A 22,308-nucleotide genomic window follows, 5' to 3' on the forward strand; every position below is an offset into this window, starting at 1 on the left:
AGCAGTCATGGGTATATGTGGGATAGCATGATCAATGCAAACCTTACACATGCTCATAAAATGCAATTGTCAAGGATTATGCTGAGTGGCCAGTATAGTCCCCCAGCATGGGTCCTTTGAAGTCGTCCACCCCAGTCTTCACAAGTGTAGAGCCTGCTTGTGCTAAATACAGTTTGTGTGCAGCGACAACCTTGCCTGGGGTTGGGGATGGGATATGGATGTTCAGGGAAAGGTGGGTATGGTCAGATATAAACAATGGTGGTCTACCTCTGGTGTGGAACAGTGAGTACCCATGTTGCAGATGGACAGGTGCAATATGTATTCCCCCATGTGGCTGTGGTGTGTGGTTCTGCCATAGCACATGGACCCAAAAATTGTAGTGGCTGTAGGGTAAAGTGGTAGAGGCCTGAGTAGTTCTCACACACAATATGCCTGTACCTGATGTTAACAACTGGAATGGTGTATGTGAATACCTGCATATCCCGGCACTGTTCCCAGGGAAGCTAAGTGTGTGTCCTGGATGTGGGAGTGGTGTTCTGGACTAGTTGTGTTGTGTGTTACAGGTCCTGTGGTCATGAAGCATGGTACAGAACATAACCTGCCAGTGCAATGTGCATATCTGACCCTGACGTAGGTGGCTGCAAATGCATATATATGCTATCCCCCAACTGACAGGTAGTACTAGATGTACATACCTCTATAGAAATAAAGATGTCAGCACCCAATAAATACTGCAGGTGCAGACCAAATGCCCAGTAATTCGGTTAGCGCACTCTACTAATGCGTCTCTCTCAAGTGTCATAATATAGGTAGGTAGGAGTTCGAACCATGCAATTGCTCAGTGTGTGTGTGTGTGTGTGTGTGTGTGTGTGTGTGTGTGTGTGTGTGAGCGGGGTTGATGTGTGTGCAAGTTTGTGTGAGGAAGATGTCCCTTTTGGCAACTGTGAAAGCACTGTACAGGATGCACATTCCCCTATCTAAGCACGGATTATGTCAGCACCCTATAAGTACAGCAGGAGAAGAGAAACCTCCCAGTAATTCAAATAGTGCACTCTGCTAATGTGTCTGTCATGAGTGTCATAACTTAATTAAATAGGGGTTTGAATCCTGCAACTGCACAGTCTGTGTGGAGGGGGGTTAGTGTATGTAAGTCTGTGTGAGGGAGATGTCCCTTTTGGCAACTGTGAAAGCACTCTACAGGATGCACATTCCCCTATCTAAGCACGGATGATGTCAGCACCCTATAAGTACAGCAAGAGAAAAGAAACCTCCCAGTAATTCAAATAGTGCGCTCTGCTAATGTGTCTGTCACGTGTGTCATAACATAGTTCGGTAGGGGTTTGAATCCTACAACTACCCAGTGTGTGTGGAGGGGAGTTAGTGTGTGTGTATGTCTGTGTGAGGAAAATGTCCATTTTGGCAACTGTGAAAGCACTCTCCAGGATGCACATTCCCCTATCTAAGCACAGATGATGTCAGCACCCTATAAGTACAGCAGGAGAAGGGCAACCTCCCAGTAATTCGAATAGCGCACTCTGTTAATATGAGTGTCATAACATAATTAGGTAGGGGTTTGAATCCTGCAACTGTCCAGTGTGTGTGGAGTGGGGTTAGTGTGTGTGCAAGTCTGTGTGAAGGAGATGTCCGTTTTGGCAACTGTGAAAGCACTCTACAGGATGCACATTCCCCTATCTAAGCACGGATGATGTCAGCACCCTATAAGTACAGCAGGAGAAGCAAAACCTCCCAGTAACTCGAATAGTGCACTCTGCTAATGCGTCTGTCACAAGTGTCATAACATAATTAGGTAGGGGTTTGAATACTGCAACTACCCAGTGTGTGTAGAGGGGGATTAGTGTGTGTGCAAGTCTGTGTGAGGAAAATGTCCCTTTTGGCAACTGTGAAAGCACTCTACAGGATGCACATTCCCATATCTAAGCACGGATGATGTCAGCACCCTATAAGTACAGCAGGAGAAGGGAAACCTCCCACTAATTTGAATAGAACACTCTGCTAATGCGTCTGTTACGAGTGTCATAACACAGGTAGGGGTTTAAATTCCATAACTGCCCAGTGTGTGTGGAGGGGGGTTAGTGTGTGTGCAAGTCTGTGTGAGGGAGATGTCCCTTTTGGCAACTGTGAAAGCACTCTACAGGATGCACATTCCCCTATCTAAGCACAGATGATGTCAGCACCCTATAAGTAAAGCAGGAGAAGGGAAACTTCCCAGTAATTCAAATAGCGCGCTTTGCTAATGCGCCTGTCACGAGTGTCATAACATAATTAAATAGGGGTTTAAATCCTGCAACTGCCCCGTGTGTGTGGAGGGGGGTTAGTGTGTATGCAAGTCTGTGTGAGGGAGATGTCCCTTTTGGCAACTGTGAAAGCACTCTACAGGATGCACATTCCCCTATCTAAGCATGGATGATGTCAGCACCCTATAAGTACAGCAGGAGAAGCGAAACCTCCCAGTAACTCGAATAACACACTCCGCTAATGCATCTGTCACAAGTGTTATAACATAATTAGGTAGGGGTTTGAATCCTGCAACTACCCAGTGTGTGTGGAGGGGGGTTAGTGTGTGTGCAAGTCTGTGTGAGGAAAATGTCCCTTTTGGCAACTGTGAAAGCACTCTACAGGATGCACATTCCCCTATCTAAGCACGGATGATGTCAGCACCCTATAAGTACAGCAGGAAAAGGGACACCTCCCACTAATTCGAATAGCGCACTCTGCTAATGCGTCTGTTACGAGTGTCATAACATAGGTAGGGGTTTGAATTCCACAACTGCCCAGTGTGTGTGGAGGGGGATTAGTTTCTATGCAAGTCTGTGTGAGGGAGATGTCCCTTTTGGCAACTGTGAAAGCACTCTACAGGATGCACATTCCCCTATCTAAGCACGGATGATGTCAGCACCCTATAAGTACAGCGGAGAAGAGAACCTTCCCAGTAATTCGAATAGTGCACACTGCTAATGCGTCTTTCTCAAGTGTCATAGGTAGGAGTTTGAAATCTGCAAGTGTGTGTGTTTGGATGTGGGGAGTTAGTGTGTGTGCAATTCTGTATGAAAGACATGTTCTTTTTTGCAATCAGGAGATCACACTACATGATGCACATTACCCTTTCCAAACACTGATGATGTCAGCACCCTAAAAGTACAGCTGGAGAAGAGGAACCTCCTAGTAATCCAAATAGTGTGCTTTGCTAATGTGTCTCTCTCATGTGCCATGACATAGTTAGGTAGGGGTATGAATCCTGCAAGTGTGTGTGTGTGGGGGGGGGGTAGTAGGGTGTGTGTAAATGCAAGTGTGAGAAAACAGATCCTTTTGGCAAATACTACAATACACCAGATGCTGCATATTCCCCCAGTAAACACAGGGGATGTCACCACACTATCAGCACAGCCAAACAGGGCTAGTTGGCCAGTAATGCCAATAGTGCGCTCTGCTACTGGGTCTATTACCATTGTCAGAGTACAGATAGGTATGTTTTGGTAACCTACAACTGCCACGTGTGGTTGTGTCACACATTATGACCTTGTGTGGGGTTTTTTGCATAACAATGCATGCCATTGCCTAAACCAGCAATGGCAATGCACACATGATGTATGTGTGTGACACATACACATAAATACCTGTGAACTGCAGTAGTTACCATGTCTGACACGTGCCTCGAGTGGATAAATGGTATTTGCAATGCATAACAATATGACTGTGTCTTACTGTGCAGGGGCCACATGCGGTATGTGTCTATACAGTGTGGGTGTATATGGTAAAATACCTACAGCAGGGGATACACATCTGGTCTGGGCCATATAGTCTACATGTAGTCGATGTACAGGTGCTGCATGTTCCCACCTGTTGTGGGAGTGGTAACATGTTATTCCACTGCAATTCAGTGACCACATGCTGGGAACCCTTCAAGTAGTGTGTTGTAGCTACAGTAATGCTCACGCACAATGTTTGGCTGGATGCAGTCCAGCCATATAAAGACAGTTCTTGAGACTGCCATATTGCCAGTGTTGTTATGGAGGATAGGTGGGTTTCCTGTGTATGGGAGGGTTGTGTGTGCCAGGCTATGAACCAGACGGCAGTCTGACACACTGTTAGCTGCACATGAATAGGCCCTGATGCTTTGTGCTGTGCCAACAACCTGGAGGTGTGTGTATCTGTGGTGCCTTGGGATACCACCCCTGTCCATGTGTGTTACATGTGTAGGGGACGACAGGCATGGTATGAGGTATAACCTGGCAGTGATGGGTTGCACCTGTGAGCCGTGAATCAGGACTCTGGTACTGCACAGACATTGCAGTTCACTGTGCTGAGGACAGTGTCCAGTGCATGCATCTTGCGGTGTACACTGCTGGTGTTGTGTAGCATCACTGTTAGTGTCCTATCCTGTGTGATACCCGCGGAGGTGGCTAAGTAATCCGTGTCCTGCAGCATAAGGCAGTATGTGTGCATCAAGGGGCTTCGCCAATATACATTGGCCCATGGGTGTCACGTGCAAGCTGCCCCTCGCAAATCATTGTGGCTTCCCTAGCAAGTAAGCACATGTTCACAGCCAGTGGATACCCTATGAATGACATTGGAGATTGAGCAGAATGTAGACATAGAACACCCTTCCTACATATAGTGGTAGCATAACTGGTGAGGGTATGATGGCAACCAAGATCAGGCTCATACTGGCCCATGCCACATGCTGAGAGATCCCTTCTATGTTCCCTATCATGTAGTCCAGGGAGGTATGTCTCAGGTCATCCATAGTGGCATGGTCAATGACTGAGTCATATGTGTTCATGCCTCTGACTGACCTGTATGCATGTGTTTTGTGGTGGACCATAGTGCCCCACAGGCATATCACTGTGACCTTCACCATGTACAGCCTGTTGAGCGGGACCCCACTGCAGCGGCCAAGAGAGGTACCTGACACATCTGTAGCAGGTGTGTTGTGTAGCCCTACGGGCTGTGAGTGTGTGGCACATGGGATGTGTGTGCCATGTGTGGCATGTGCTCTGTTCTGACGTAATGTATGCCTGTGTGCCAGCTGCGGAGGTGTGTGATGCTCAGGCAGGATGCTATTCTGAGTCTCCAAGTATGCACCAGTGTGTTCAGATTGCTGTCAGTGCGGGCCTATGTCTGACTGGTATTGTAGTCACTATAGTATGTCATGCCACCTGACAGGGTATGGCATTACTGGGTTCAGAGTGCTCAGTCACCAGATTGGCTATGTGGTGGCATCCCACACATGTCTTGTACATTCCTGGCCAGGGGTGATGGTTGACTGCATACATGTGGCAGCTGTGACATTGCCACATGACTCACATAAACCACAACTGGACCATAGAGGTGATTCACATGTTACATTTGCACATGCTACCCTAGTAGTGTGATTGCCATGGTGATTACCAACACATAGGGCCAATGGGGAACAACATACTGAAGGTGTGTATGTGTAGGTGTACTGCTACTGTTTCATAGCACTGGGATATATGACTGCACACGTGGGTAAATGCCAGGTAAGACATGTGCAATGTGTCACAGGCAACGTACATGCGAACAGGACAGACAGTGACGTTCTGTCATGTGTAAACTTGACATACGTATCGTACGCTATGCAGATGTCACTAGGAGTCCACAGAAGCACTGTAACTCTGCATTGCAGGTGGAAGCAGTGTTCCAGGGAACCCCAAGCAAACATGCATGCAAACAAAGCTACAGTAAGCAGGGCTGGAAGTAGTCCATTGTACAACAAAGAAGGGGTAACACTAACAGTAGGTAACAGTGCAAATATGTAGGCACTATCAACATGTACCCAGGAATGCACAGCGCAGATGCCCATGGTAGAACTGATATTATGTCATAGTTAATTGTGATTTGGATTACATTGGTACTGCACACATATCAACATGCGCAAACATCCACATTGCACAGTCATTGTGGGCAACTTGCCACCATTACTGTACATGTCCATCATTGCATATCACTACTTGCATTAGCTTCCCCCCTGTGCTACCCATGTATGTGGCTATCTGTTGACATCCTTACCACCAGTATGCAATAATGTGCAGCTGTTACACTTTGGTACGTACTATGGGTGCAGATAGCAATTCAGGACAGTCATACAGTTACTGCATCAGGCATGCTGGGATATACACACAGTCATATCAGCACACTGTACTGTTACCAACATGATACTACTAATACACTTCTATGTAGTCACCCTGTGCATCAGCAACGTGTTTACCTGTTCCTGCACTGATGTTGGAGATTGCAGGAGGTGGCACAGTTTCATCATATGCACAGGGTGTGAATTAGGTATGCCTGAGTCTGCCACTGATACCACCAATTGACATGTGTGTGTATGTGTGTTGGTGAGGGATAGCAGTACAGGGTGGGGCACTGTTGCTGCAGTGTGTGCATGTATGTGGTAGCCCTAGGTGTTAACATTTCGCATGTGTGCATGCACACACACAGTTCCACCTCATGGTTGCCATATACAGGGGTTTGTGGACAGCCACAGACTGCACCTGGCAGGTCATTCAGATCAGTGTCTGTGGGCACGGACATGGTACCTGTGCCTGGCAGGGGTGCTACGGACCGTATCCAGTACTAAGCCAGACTGGGTACTGTCATCAGAAGTGGGAGTGTGTTGACTGGACACAGGTCCCTGTTGGGACTGTCCAGAGCCACGTGCACGTGGTCTCCTGGGGCGTTCCAATGACAGCACAGACCCAGCATTGCTGGGGCTGCTGCTGGCACTATGGGGGTGTGCGCGGGCCTGTTGTCGTCCACGCCGACTGCCAGTTGCTGCTGTTGCTGGCATACGGCCACTTCGATGCCACAACCGCCCACCATTGCCCTGGCTCATGGACATGTGGTTGTGGAACTGCTGTAATATGTCCCCACAATGTCTGTCTATGACATCGGTGAAATTATGGATAGCATCCGCGATGTCACGCATACTGTCAGTCATGGCTGTGCGACATGCTCTCAGCTCCCATAGACCCTGTCTGGTGTACCTTTCCATATGCGACTGTGCCTGCATGACAGCTCGAAACATAGCTGAGGTTAACAGACCTCTCTAGGCACGTCTGCCAGAGGCAGTACACCCACGGATGCTCCCACGAGAACCCATGGGCAACTGTCTGTGTGGTACCATCGCAGGACCCTGCCCATGACTGCTGTGTGTGGAAGCATGTGCCACAGATACCACATTACTCTGGTCAATGCCCACTGTATCCTGTCCATCACCTAGGGACAATGGTGACATTGGATGTACTGGCAGGATGACTGTGCGCAATGATGGGGTTGACAGCTGTGTACTGTTCAATTGGCTGACCAATGGCGGACCCTGACACACCTTCCTGTGCCATTACACAGATATCATCATGACAAGTACCTGTGGCACCAGATTCAGGTTCCCTGCTGCAGGACACCAGAGCAGCACCAGAACCTGTGGGAAGAAGACAGGAAACACAGTTTACAGTGTCCACACAATGTTACCAGTGATGCACTTATGCACACGTGCACATGTGCACACGTGCACACATGCACACATGCACACATGGACACAGGCACACATGCACACATGCACACATGGACACAGGAACACATGCACACATGCACGCATGCACACGTGGACACGTGCACACGTGTGCACGTGTACACATGCACACTTGCACACATGCACACATGGACACATGCACACATGCACACGTGGACACAGGCACACATGCACACATGCACACGTGGACACAGGCACACATGCACACATGCACACGTGCACACGTGGACACAGGCACACATGCACACATGCACACCCCACAGTATACACACAGAGCACTACTGAGTTACACTAGTATTACTAGCACTATCAGGACTATTACAGGTATTGTTAAACACACTCACCAGCATGGATGGCCTGCCTTGCTGTAACACCAGAGGGACCTGCAGAAATGAGGAGATTAATGTCAGTGGGCACAACTGTGCCATTGATACTGCATATGATACAGTGCAGTAGTACACCAGTTGCCTTTCACACGTCAGCTGCTGATATTGCCAATATCACACCTGCACAATTACATACTATGTTGACAGCTACATACAACGGACACACCTTACACATGCATAAACTAACAGTGTACAGAACAGTCAAGTGTACATATGGCATATTACCTGCATGCTCCATGTCGTGCTGCTATGTGGATCCAGCCTCCATCATGATGCACGTGTATTGCTGTTGCTGTTCCGGGGCTGGAGCCACAACACTTAGGAGTAGCCCCTCCAGTCTGGTGAGGGGAGATGTGTGGCCACCCCACCTCCTGTGGCAACCTGTTTCCTGTGGCTATCCGACGCACGCTGACGGACATTTCTGATTAAATCACTGCAGTGATGTCGTACCTGCTCATATGTTCTATTATGCGTGCCAATGTCATTTACCCTACGGACAAGGTCTTGCCACAGTGCAGCCCTCTCCTGCTGATTCTGGCTTGTGCGGGAAAACAGTATGTCATAATCCCGCACCAGGCTCTGGTGTATCTCCTCATCTTCTGCTGCAGAGTAGGCGGGATTACGCTGACGTGCCATCTCCCTTGAAGAGAACACAAACAGGATATCAGCAGACTATGTCAGCAATATATGGCACACATACTATACATGATACTCAACTGTAGTGATATACTACTACTCCCATATGTAGCATGTGTGTGTCTCTTGGTGGATACACAAGTACATTTCCAGATATCAGTGCTCAGCCAACACCTGTGCAACAATACCTGCCACATTCCATACAACATAGTAGCATGCCCCATTGGTCAGCACACTGTGACAAGTCCAATGCACAACCTCACTCTGGGGGTTCATACCAAGGTACTGTATGTGGAACTCCATCCACTAGTGTGATCTGGACACAAGTTACTCGGCCTGGATATACATATCCCACCACCACCACCAGCACAGTAGACTACTTTGATATGTATGTGATTAGACAGTTATTCACTTGTTAGGACTGAGATGGTATCCATGCAGCCCACTGGGCCAGTGGAAGCCACAACCCACACTGCTGACCCCTTTGCGAATACTTCCCACGGACATCCCAAAGATTGCATGGAACATGCACACACATTTCTAACCCAGACCCTATGCACAAAGGTTAGGCATCCTGTCCGGTGGACCCCAGCCAAAGGCAGATTGTATAACAATAGAAGGAGGCTACTGCAGGACAGAGCAAATTCACATTAAGGGAAGGCATCTGTGGTCAGCACTGGTAATAAGCTACGGTCTCTCATAACAACATCCACGGCCTACTCTGGGAGGGAAATGGCCACGAACATTATAGATAACCACAAGGCCTTCTTCAGTTATGTTACACATAAGGACCAAACGCCTCAGATATGCTCTGAGTTAATACACACCTACTTAACATTCACCGAACACAGATATTGGCAACATTCTTGCAGACAGGTTCAGTGCACGTATCCCCCCTCCTTCTCCCCCACAAGTAGAAATACTTATCACAGTTGAATGTAACCTCCCTATCATCTCACATGTCCAGGTGAGGGCCGCCCTCAACAAAGCAGAACACACAGCATCAATGTGACCTGATGGTATCCCTGGATGTGTGCTACATGAACTCCAAGAGGACATACAACCGCATATAAGACTGATATTTAACCTTGGCCATACTACAGGATATGTACCTGAACACTGGCATACAGCAACAGTGGTCCCACTCCACTAAGGAGGCACCTCTACTGTCCCTGGGAACTACCGCACCATAAACTTAACCGGCCTGGTCTGCTAAGCTATGGAATTATTCAGTATGGGACGCATATACAGCGATATTGGGTACCTGCAGACACTTGTTCCCGGCCAGTTTGCCTTTGTGATGGGCTGATCCTGCCTTTTGAACCTGGTTGACCTTTCAAAACAGTCACTACAGCCATTGATGAGGGCAACGCAATCCATACAGCCTACCTGGACTTGCCTAAGGCCTTCAACACAGTACTCCACTCAGGCATCATAGACAAGCTCATTAGCTTACATGTTACTACATATGTCACATGATGGGTTGCACACTGGTTGACATACAGAATCCATAATATCGATATTGTAGGAGCCATGTCAGACTCAATGCCAGTCACATGTGGTATACCACAGGCCTCTGTCCTTGGACCCCTCTTGTTTGGCATTTATTTCTCAGATGTAAAAGCGAACATGTGCGGGTTGTGGATGACAAAGTTCCCAGATGACTGCTAACTAAGCACCATAGTTGTTACACCAGCTGACACAGACATCCTACAGACGGTCCTCACTGCAACAGAAAACTGCTGCCCGGATCATGGCCTAACGCTGACTGACATGTAATGTATAGTCATCCCCTTTTGGTGGAACTACGTGCACACAACATATCACATGGACATACCTATAGATACAGACCTATGACACATATGGAGGGTTCACAGTATGCAGACTATTAACCTGCTACTTTACATTACCTGTGTTTGTCGCAGCTGGTTGTGTTACTGCTACTACTGCTTCCTGCTGCTGCTGGCATGGCTTGCTACTGTCACTGCTGACAGCTTAGACTCAGTGTGTGTGCCGTGTGTTGTTGTTTGTGTTTTTTTTTTCTCTCTCTGTCTCTGTCTCTGTCTCTATCTCTGTCTCTCTGTCTCTCTCTCTCTCTCTCTCTCTCTGTCTGCCTCCAGACAGTGCAATGAATGTATTGCATGTGTGGAGTGTGAGTACAGGATGCTTTTGTAGGTATCTGCATAAGTCCATGTGATGGCCTCTGCACCAATTGTAAGCCAGCATTTGCTAATTGCATGCAGCCAGTTGTGTACCGATTGCAGTTCTCACTGTGATTTCAGGACAGTGCTATAAAAGGGTATGTGAGTTAGGCGTTGCCCTTTCAGATTGTAAGGGCGGGGACCATGCTGGTATGCTGTGGACACTGTTCTGTGAGTGTAAAGGTTAGTATCTCTCTCATGATTCAGGCTGTGTTGTAGATTCACATTTCTCCATTCCTCTCTCCTGTTTCCTGTAGTAAGTGTGTATGCACAATGACACCTACAACTATATATATATATATATATATATATATATATATATATATATATATATGTAAATATACATACATTTATATATGTACATTAACTGACATTATTACCTACTAGCTTCCAATTAGCATGGCTGTTTCTGTTCACACACTACTATTATGGAAATCCACTAGTTTTGACAGTAATTCTAAATGACATGCTTTGTGTACTACACATCCTATGTTCCCTTTACATTCATTCCTACTATTACATGATATATTTATGTTAGCACAATGTTCTTGTATAAGAGTCATGGCTTAGTGGTAGGTCATGCAGACTACTGTTTCCAGGGTTCGGGACTGACAGTGGGATTGTATTTTGCTTTTAAACTGACTACGGGACCTGTCAATCAGAGTGACTAAGGCACTTTTAAGCAGTTGTAACCAGGTTAGCGCTGGTTTGCGCGGAGCTCACGCATGCACACTGGCATTCAGCTCCGCGCACACACGCGCACACCCGCTTACAATCGCTTAACAGTGCTTACTCTGGCGCACACCCGCACTATTTTCTTTGAAAGAAATGAAAATGGGGAGACAGGAAAGTGGTGAAAAAGGGGTCACAAAGAGGGTAAGACAGTAGGGAAACAAGCTTGGGATTTGCAGGAGGGATGTAGGTAAGGCCCATAGCTGCCCATTTCTTCATCAGCAACAGCTGTGCATATGTATGTAATTTGGTGTGACATTTGAAACCTTCCACCCCTGAGAGAGGTGTTAGGACAACAATAATACTTGTTGTACAGCCAATTGTAATTGATAGTTTCCATGTCCAGCAGACATGTGTGCGGAATGGGCAGCTATGTATGGGGCGTAATTTTTTTGTGGGTACAGAGTGCCCTTTTTTTTTTTTCAGGTGAAAGTGGTATGTCAGGTGAAGGAAGTCGGTATAGCTGGGGAGGTAGGTTGGGTAGGTCAACTAGACAAGACAAACAAGACGCATACAGGGGCGGTGTATGACACGTGCGGGGAGGTTACACAATTGACGGGGATGGATGTTTGGATGTCCAGAGCCCTTGAGCCCACAGATGCCAACAGTGGAACTGATATCCCCACCCATGGGCAGTTGCCACTGTTCCTTCACTGCCCAGGATGGGGTTGTGCTGGGGGCTGCGTAGGCTGGGCAACAGGCATGCAATAAGTTGTGCCACTTGTGCCTCAAGCTGGCATAGGGGCCCAAGAACAGAGTCCTGGATCTCCCTACGCACCACAGTCCGGACGCTACGGAGGGTGAGTGGTGGTTCTCCTCCGGCCACACTTGCAGAGGGGGGATGAGCCCCATCTCCTGCAGCACTTCCACCCGCAGGTGGCATAGGGCCACCGGAGGAGGGTCCAGACTGGGCACTAGTGCCAGGTGCACTCGCCAGCTGAGGTGGGAGAGGTGGGTCCGCTGGAACCTGCCTTCCCTGTCGTCCTATGTTTTGCATTATGTCATGACAGTTTGGGTTAGTAACATATAATACCATTCGCAATTAGTTGTAACAGCATGCATTAGTATTCCCATTAACCAAACACCCAGATATTCACACCATTGAACAGTGAGCATAACACATGCATAATTTGAACATCAATACACAGTCCAACAACATGCAGGGTTGATTGATGGCAACAGGCCATCAGGTTTGGATGTATGAACAGGGCAGATGCATCAACGGACATGCAAATATTTATGACCCAACAGGACAAATGTCGAGGGGTGTTAATTGTGATTGCACATACCATTTTCAAGTGGAATGGGTTATATGTGGTTATAGGGTGGGGTGAAGAAAATAATATTAACACCTTCGAATACCAATACATATGCTGTACATTTCTAATAGCTGCACATATATACACACTACTGTTCTAACTACAGTTTCCTATATGATAACTACTTCAATTTGGTGATAGGAATGTTACTGCTACATCAATATACATTTTATTGTTCTTCATACACATTCATATCTGGCTTTGTTCAGCTACATCATCCTGCTACATTTGCTTTATATAGCTATAGACAACTGTGGATGTTTGGTATGGCAGACAATCATACTATCTGCATATTGCAGACTGAGAGCAACATATCCAGATTTTGGGATACACATTCCAGCTGCAGCAACACTTTGAACAGATGTCGCTGTTTGGTTTTGCTTCTCACATTCATTTCATTCTGTACTGACTACAGTATACTTTATTCAGGGGTTATTACTACTTTATTGGTGGATTCATAACTCTTTCTCACACTCTCTCACTTGTTTTCATTTTACTATTCAGGATGGTACTTACTTTTAGGCTTTATTGACATGTTTTACCTGTAGTTATTACAATCCTTTCCAGCAGTCTCACTTCTGTCATGTTTCAGTATTTCAACAGGGGTATATTTCACACATGTGATTTGCTCATCTTCTGCAGCTTTACTTTTCAGCCTGCTGCAGGTTGTGTACTATTATATTACAGGTGGGGCATCTTTATTTCAGACTTTATTTCAGACATTTTTCTTTTCATTTTTCTGTTTGGATTACAGACTGCAACACACTTTTTAAATCAAGCAATACTTGCAAACACTCTTACATGTTACCTGCACATTCTATTACTTAGTGACTACACTGCACTCTTTTGCTAACTGTCATACTTTTATATTTCTTTACAGTTACTAGGAGTGGATTACTGACCTGCCTGGTGGCGCAACCGCACCAGCCTATCGCCATAGGCTCTGCGGTTCACAGAATGGACACCAGCAGCTGTAATATAAATGAAGTAATATTGAAATACACATCTCCATAATATCAGCTAGTTTAATTTCTTACATACATAATTAAATGTAACTTACTCAGTAGTGGGGCGTTGGGCATTTGCTGGGCCTCCTGGATCCAAAGGTTCAATTGGTCCTGCTTGCGTCTCTTCAGGTCCCCATGGTGGTGACGAACCTGCTCTCCAGTCCTTGGAATCCCTGTGGCACTGGTGAGATCATGAGCCAACTGGTCCCATGCCTCAGCCCTATATGCTCCCCACAGGACCTGGCCCTGCATGAGTTGGGCCTCATGATTATGGACTAGGAGCCAGACCATGTATCTGGACTCCTCAATGCCCCACCTCTGTGCTCGAAAGCAACTACCCTCACCTACTCCTGACATTCTGGCTGCAAGTCAGTTCTACAATCGTTTATGCTGTATATTCCCGCCTATGGGGCTTATATATACCGTTTTTCCCGCACATATCTGTGATTGGCCATTTTGGAATTGTATCAACTTCACAAAACCTGCTTTGTCATGCTCCACTTTGTATTCATTCCTATATATTTGCTATTACTGCATTGATAGGTACTGCTGTCATGGCTTAGTAGTTCAGTACCTTGACTATGGTGCATAGTATCCTGTGTTCGAACCTGGCCATTGTTTTTTATTTTTTATGACTGTCTAGACAGTCTGGGGGTGTGTCTGTGTAAAGGCAGTTTTGATACGGCTTGCTCAACATTGCCCGTCGGTTAGCTTGTTAGCGCGGTGCGCAGCTCCGCGCAAATGGGTTACGCTGGTTTACGCGTCATTTGGCTGTCAGCACGCATATTATGCTCAGCTCAGCTAGTGGCACACAATTTCAGCGTGTTAAACCACTGCTCACCTACGGGCACTCATTTTGCATCTGTTGAACCACTGCTCACCTTTGGGCACTCATTTTACATCTGTTAAACCACTGCTCACCTACGGGCAGATGCATTCACCTTGTTAAACTGTTGCTCAGCTATAGGCACATCTGGCATTTTTTATTATTTTGTTATCTCACATTTCTTCAAAATAAATGGACTATTTCATTACATTTTACATGAACTATGATTTTATATGTGTACATGTTTGTCAGGGACTTGTTTTGTGCTTATATTACTAAAAATAAAAATTGGTGATGTGGGGGCTCGAACCATGAATGCCTGTTCTTCAGCCGACATCTCTACCACTACGCTATTGCTTCTTGGCTTACTTTGCATATTTAGTTCTTATATCCTTTTCCACTGACTGCTAACTGTGGCTAAGCTACGGGCACGCCCGTGCAAACGAGCGCACTCACGGGCAAACATCTTTACGATTTAAAAAAAATATATAACGTGTTCATTTATATATTTTATGTTCATAGTCTGTGGGGGCATGTGTTGTGTTGTGTTTATTCACATTTCCATGGCCTCTGTCATGGGTGTTTACTTTGGGCAATTTTACTCTTCTGGGGGTGTGTCCGCTTGCAGGGCTCGGCCTACAGACACGCCCCCTACTGTCTTCCACGGTCCGTGTTAGCCTTTGGTGTGATTCAGCATGCCCTCATGCATATGCATGACATGCTGACATCACACCATTTAACTGCAGCCTCCGTGTAAGCCTTGTATCTCTTACATGGAGGCTTTGTGAATCCTGCCCAGTGTAAACAGTTTCCTAAACACACAAGTGGAAAATTTAATAAAGCCTACACTGTCTTTTTTGCCATTTAGGCATCATGATGTTGCTTACATGAAAGTAAGCAGGTTTGCAATTCAATAAACACAGCTGGGTGGCAAGCACACACATGCCAACACGGAAGTATCCATGGAATGCAAATCACCTCATAAGCAGGTGAATTTCATGCAGATGAGGGAGGTAGAGTGATCCAGAAAGCAGATAGGCAAACCTGCAGACCCTGTGTCGGTGTCTGTAGTCTACACAGAAAAATTACATGTGCAGGATTTTAGACAGACAACAGGGGCTGCAGAAACAAACGTAGATGGACAGAAATGGCATAGCACATACAGATATGAGAAAAACTATCCAGCGTGTGTCCAAAAATGTAAGGGAAATACGTTAAAATAATTTAATTTTTTTTAATGAGGTGGGTATGTTTACACAGTGTGCCACAGTGCACAAACATGCTTTCATGAAACAAATTTAAAAAAGAGTGGAAAAAGCACAATTAAAGGCATGTGAATAAATGTATTATAAGACCCTGCATGAAGTATCTACAATGGTGGAATGGTGATGTTGCTAATGAGATAGAGCCTGGAACCATGTAATTCCCAGGTTGTGTGCATGGATCCCTATGCAAATGAGGTGGGGTTAATGAATAGCACAAATGGGTATCCGTGTCTGCATATCCCTTCCGTATAGGCACTGAACAGAAGAGGTAGCTGACATTAAGAGGTGGTGTGTCTGAGGACTTGTAAGCTCACTGGAGCTCAACTGTGCCTGTTTGCACTGCACGCCACTGTGCTCAGTATGGGGTGTGTGTACAATGGCTGTTAAGCTTTATTTAGCTTCGGGGCATGTATTTCCATGTGTTTGCATGTTTCACCACTGTGCTGAGTGTGACTTTTCAGGGGTGTGTGTACAGTGACTGCTGAGCTTTGCTTACCTTCACAATGCTTGTTTCTTCATGTTTGCACAGTGTGCCTCTGTGCTGAGTGTATCTAAAAGCCAGTGATATATTAATTACTTATGACCCCTGTTTCACTTAAACTAGGGCCATTAAATCTTCTTAATGATGTACTTGGTAGGTGGAATGTATCATAGGTAGCCAATCACAAAGCCTACACCTACAGTAGAGCACTATAAAGGTTTCATATGCCCTGCAATCGGATTTCACTCCCATACTCTGCACCAGTGGAGTACAGAATTGGGAATTTTAACTGAAGGAATGCTAGGGGCTGCTGCAGGTGTGCTACATCTGTACAGTATGTGATAGATGGGGGGGTTCAGGGGGGCTTGCCCCCCTGCTAGTACTGTTTAGTTTTTTTTTCATATTTTTGAACATTCAAATGTTCGATTATATGGTCTTGGTCATATGAAAGTTGAACATCTGGGTTTTCGATTATGTGAAGTAGACCCGTATATGTATATCTATATATATATATATATATATATATATATATATATATATATATATAGGGATATATGAATTTCCCCACATACCCTCAGAATGCTGAGGTTATCTGCACTCACACATCAATACAGTTGCCCAAGTAACCAAACCAAGGCCACAACAGTGCATATTCTACTCACCCACAGACTCTTATGCCTGCAGAATGTCATCCTGTAGACAGACACAGATGAGCCAGTGGTTTAATGTATAATAATGTCAATGCATGCCTTCGACAAGGGAAAATTGTCCCTGGCCACATGTTTGCCTATCTAACTGCAACCAGCCACATATGGCCATACTGGTAATTGTACATACATAGCAGGGATATTAACAGTATCCCACTGTGAGGGCACTAGAAACAATAACAGTACCAAGCAATATCACTCTGCAGGCCAGACAATTTGTCCAACACAAGCCTACTTTGCGTACACCACAAGTACAGTGCTTGCAATCACATATACACCAGATGTAACCTGTGGTGTGTCAGATAGGTGCTGTAAGCTATAGTGTGTAACTGTAGGTAGGTAGGGGTTCTGCTCAAAGCCAATTCTGTGCATGTGTGTGTGTGTGTGTGTGTGTGTGTGTGTGTGTGTGTGTGTGTGTGTGTGTGTGTGTGTGTGTGTAAATATAGCCCCTTGCAGCACTATGGACATACCCTAATGGGCAATCCCCCTGCAATGGGTATGCAATTTTTGGCCCTGTAACTAGCTGCTGGCCTCTAAATTGCCCTCCTCTACAAGGCCTGCTGATGTCATCCACCTTAATAGTTCTGGCTGACAATCTAACATCTAATAAACTCTGTGGCACATGCAATAAGTACTGAAAACTATAGTGTCTAACAGTTGATTTGCAGATGTTCTAATCTCACATCAGCCAACTTGATGTGTGTATATCCATACCACATGCATATAATAAACATTATAAGGTACACATTGGCATGGTTTTGAATTATTTTACTGATTGGGGGGTGATGTGGCCTCCCAGTTAAATGACCACACATGGCCTGCTGATATCAACAAGCGTTATGTGTCATACACGGATAGTACTAGAAGACATGAGGCATACTGTGTACATCTGGTATTGTCCTTTGTAGTGTGTACTACTGCATAGGTAAGTTTTCCACAGCATATGCAGCCAACATGTACTATATGTGTGTCGTGGCATGTCCTGTATGCAGTGAGTGGAAGTGCTTCTAGCCTGAATGTGGCCATGTGTGCATGGCAGGCTATGAAAACATTGTACATCATGTCACAGAGCAATACAAGATGTGCATATCAGTAGTATAATGGCCATATAGCCATCACAATGGGAGATATTGTTACCCTCATTACAGGAACAGCAGATATTGCTCAAGTCCATGACAGATGTAGCCACACCCCAAGTGTTGAGATGACATTCACCCAGCCAATCTTACAGATGGCATGTGCAGAGGTGCACTGAGGTTCTCACTGTACTGTGCCAGTAGGGAGGGTCTGTGCTAATGGTGTGTTATGCCAATTACATAAATGTCTCCAACAAGCATGTACTACTAATGTCACATAGTGGGTTAATGTCCGTAGAATGACTACTCCATCTACTATGCTTCTTAGAGATAGGCAGCATATGCAATTGAACAGGGTCATACATTGACCTGTATGTATTGCACAGATCACCTGTGAGTACTCTGAATGGCACAGGTAGCACTGACACACATTGCAGATGAACAGCAGTGAGCACATACTGAAGATATGATGTGACCTTGTGAGGGGCCATACTGTCATGTACAAGTGCCACTACAGTTTGAAAAGTTATGTCAGCACATGGCCATTGTAGTCAGATAGTGGCATGCTGAGGGAAGAGTATATGGAAAATATGGGTATGTCACCTAGTGGAGACTATGGCCATGGCTATGCCATATGATTCCTGCCATACCACTGTATAAACATGTTATCTACAATGGTAGAATGGTGTTGTTGCTAATGAGGTAGAGCCTCCAGCCATGTAGCTTCCAGGCTGTGTGCATGGATCCCTATGCAAATGAGGTGGGGTTAATGAATAGAACACTTTGGTATCCATGTCTGCATATCCCTTCTGTGTAGGCACAGAACAGTGTTGGTGTCCACAGAAGAGGTAGCTGATGTTAAGAGGGGGTGTGTCTGAGGACTTGTAATCTCACTGGAGCTCAGCTGTGCCTGTTTGCACTGCACGCCACTGTGCTCAGTAGGGGTGTGTGTATGCTGGCTGTTAAGCTTTATTTAGCTTTGGGGCATGTATTTCCATGTGTTTGCATGTTGCACCACTGTGCTGACTGTGACCTTTCAGGAGTGTGTGTACAGTGACTGCTGAGCTTTGCTTACCTTGGCGATGCTTGTTTCTTCATGTTTGCACAGTGTGCCTCTGTGCTGAGTGTATCTAAAAGCCAATGATATATTAATTACTGATGACCCCTGTTTCACTTAAACTAGGGCCATTAAATCTTCTTAATGATGTACTTGGTAGGTGGAATGCATCATAGGTAGCCAATCACAAAGCCTGCACCTACATCAGAGCACTATAAAGGTTGCATATGCCCTACAATCTGATTTTGCTTCCATACTCTGCACCAGTGGTGTACAGACTTGGGAATTTAACTGAAGGAATGCTAGGGGCTGCTGCAGGTCTACTACATCTGTACAGTATATGCTAGATACTGTGGCCAGTGCTGCTGCTGCTGACAATAGGCCTAGACTGAGAAGGAGAAGAGTGGTCAGGTCCAGGGTAACCTTTCAGGAGTTACATCTTTTGGAGATTGTCGAGTACTACAGGGTGGACAGGGACATATTACAAGTACTCACTGAGCTCTGCCACTCTCAACACTGACCCTGAGCCAACAGAGGGGAACCAATCCTATTGGACACAAAGGTATGTGTAGCTCTTAGGATACTATCCACAGGTGATTTCCAATGACCAGTTGGGGACATGATCTGGGTCTCTCAGGCATCAGCATCCAGGGTACTGCACCAGTTCCCGGATGCCATGTTACCATATGCCAGTGAGCACATATCTTTTCCCCTCACCCCTGAGGCAAGGGCCAGCAATATGCAACACTTCTACCATGTAGCACAGTACCCTGCGGTACCAGGTGATATAGATTGCACTCACCCAAACCACACTCAGTGAGGTGGGTAGAATCTATGTCACCTGCAAGGGGTATCACTCCATCAACTGCCAGTACATGTGCAATGCTCAGGGCATCATCATGAATGTGTGTGCTGGCAGCCCTGGCAGTTATCACGACTCCCATATCTGGCACGTATCACAGCTGTACCATATGTTTTCTATGGAGGACATCCCACACACCCATTTACTAGGGGATGCTGGCTACACACTGGGACCGTGGATAATGACACCCATCAGAAATGTACACACACCAATGAAAGAATGCCATAATGAGGTACACACACAAACTAGGAACATCATAGAGCATGCGTTTTGGCTTCTGAAGTCACAGTTCCGTTGCCTTGATATATCTGGCGGAGCCCTGCAGTATTCTCCAGCCACATGTGGACAGATGTTCACAGTATGTGCCATGCTACACAATATGATCCTGTGGAAACAACTGCAGCAGGATCAGAAAAGGAAGACATACACAGTCCCATACCAGTGCCTATATCCCCAAAGCCACACCCACAGGAGGACTCAGAAGACTAACCTCCTGAAGATGTCCACGTAGGCAGATGAAAGTTTGCCCGGCATGCTCTAGCCAAGAGACAATGCATATCACATGCACTGACAACCTAGGGCCCTAGGGACTGACATCTTACTCCGACTTGCATACATATAGTAAAAAATGATGCCAGTCAGCCCATACAACCTGTACCCAACCATGTACTGGCTGTGTACTGCATGGATCAGAGAGGGTCAGCCCCGAACTACAGGTCTGTCAACTTCTGCATTCGCAAGGAAAGTCACTCATCTATACACCACTTGTAAGGAGTACTATTATATGGTAGCATATGTATGGACCTGCAACATGTATGCAAGGGAATATAGTTCGTAGCTCATCGTTTCATAGTTCAGTAGTAGTCTAACTGCCCTTATGGGCCATTTTTAGCCTAGCTAATTACCCATTGTGAGAATCAAACCCTGCACGTTCTGATTGCAAGGTCAAACCCTTAACCATTATGCCAACCTCACACCATATAGTGGGCTACTGGGCTACTTGCAGAGATCATGCAGCCAAATGGGACAACAGGTACCCAGTTCAATAGTATGTGCTCCATAATATTCACTAGGCTACATGGCTGTAAAATCCACTACATTAATCAAGGGAGATGGCAAACAGTGAGGTCACAAGACAGTCGCACAACTTTCTATGCCAGCAAATTATGGGCTGATTGTCCCCCAATCCTAACACATCAGTTTCCCATACAACTGCTGTAACAGTAAACAGACCATCCAATCTCAGGGCTGTGACCTAGCACCTGAATACACGTTGCATGTCATATGCAGTGCAGGGATGACAATGAATGCCTATATGCTGTTGATTGTGTGAGGAATGACACATCTCTGTCTGGTGGCCGAGTGGCTCAGTGGGCTAGGGATGTTAGTATGGGTGATGGTGTTGATGGTTTGAATCTGGCAGCATCCCTATCTTTTGCATGTGAGGTAGTCATATGGTGGTATTCCCACAGACTGTCATACACCTCAATCTGTACTGCAAGAAAGTTGGACAAAGTCAGAGAGAATGGGGAAACAAAGGGCCGCAACAGTGCATATTCCACTCACCCACAGACCCTTATGCCTGCAGAATATCACCGTGTAGACAGACACAGATGAGCCGGTGGTTTAATGTATAATAGTTTCAATGGATGCCTTGGACAAGGGAAAATTGTCCCTGGCCACATGTTTGCCTATCTAACTGCAACCAGTCACATATGGCCATATTGGTAATTGTACATACATAGCAAGGATAGTAACAGGTATTCCACTGTGAGGGCACTAGAAACAATAACAGTACAAAGAAATATCACTCTGCGGGCCACCCATTCTGTCCAACACAAGCCTACTTTGCGTACATCACAAGTACACTACTTACAATCACATATACAGCAGATGTAACCTGTGGTGTGTCAGAAAAGTACTGTGAGCTATAGTGTGCAACTGTAGGTAGGTAGGGATTCTACTCTCACATCAGCCAATTGTGTGTGTCTGTGTGTGTGTGTGTGTGTGTGTGTGTGTGTGTGTGTGTGTGTGTGTGTGTGTGTGTGTGTGTGTGTGTGTGTGTGTGTGTGTGTGTAAATATATCCCCTTGCAGCACTATGGGCATGCCGTTATGGGCTATCCCCCTGCAATGGGTATGCAATTTTTGGCCCTGTAACTAGCTGCTGGCCTCTAAATTGCCCTCC

Source organism: Protopterus annectens, chromosome 3.part0 (assembly GCF_019279795.1).
Source record: "Protopterus annectens isolate FY-2018-M chromosome 3.part0, PAN1.0, whole genome shotgun sequence".
Classification (NCBI taxonomy): Eukaryota; Metazoa; Chordata; order Ceratodontiformes; family Protopteridae; genus Protopterus; species Protopterus annectens.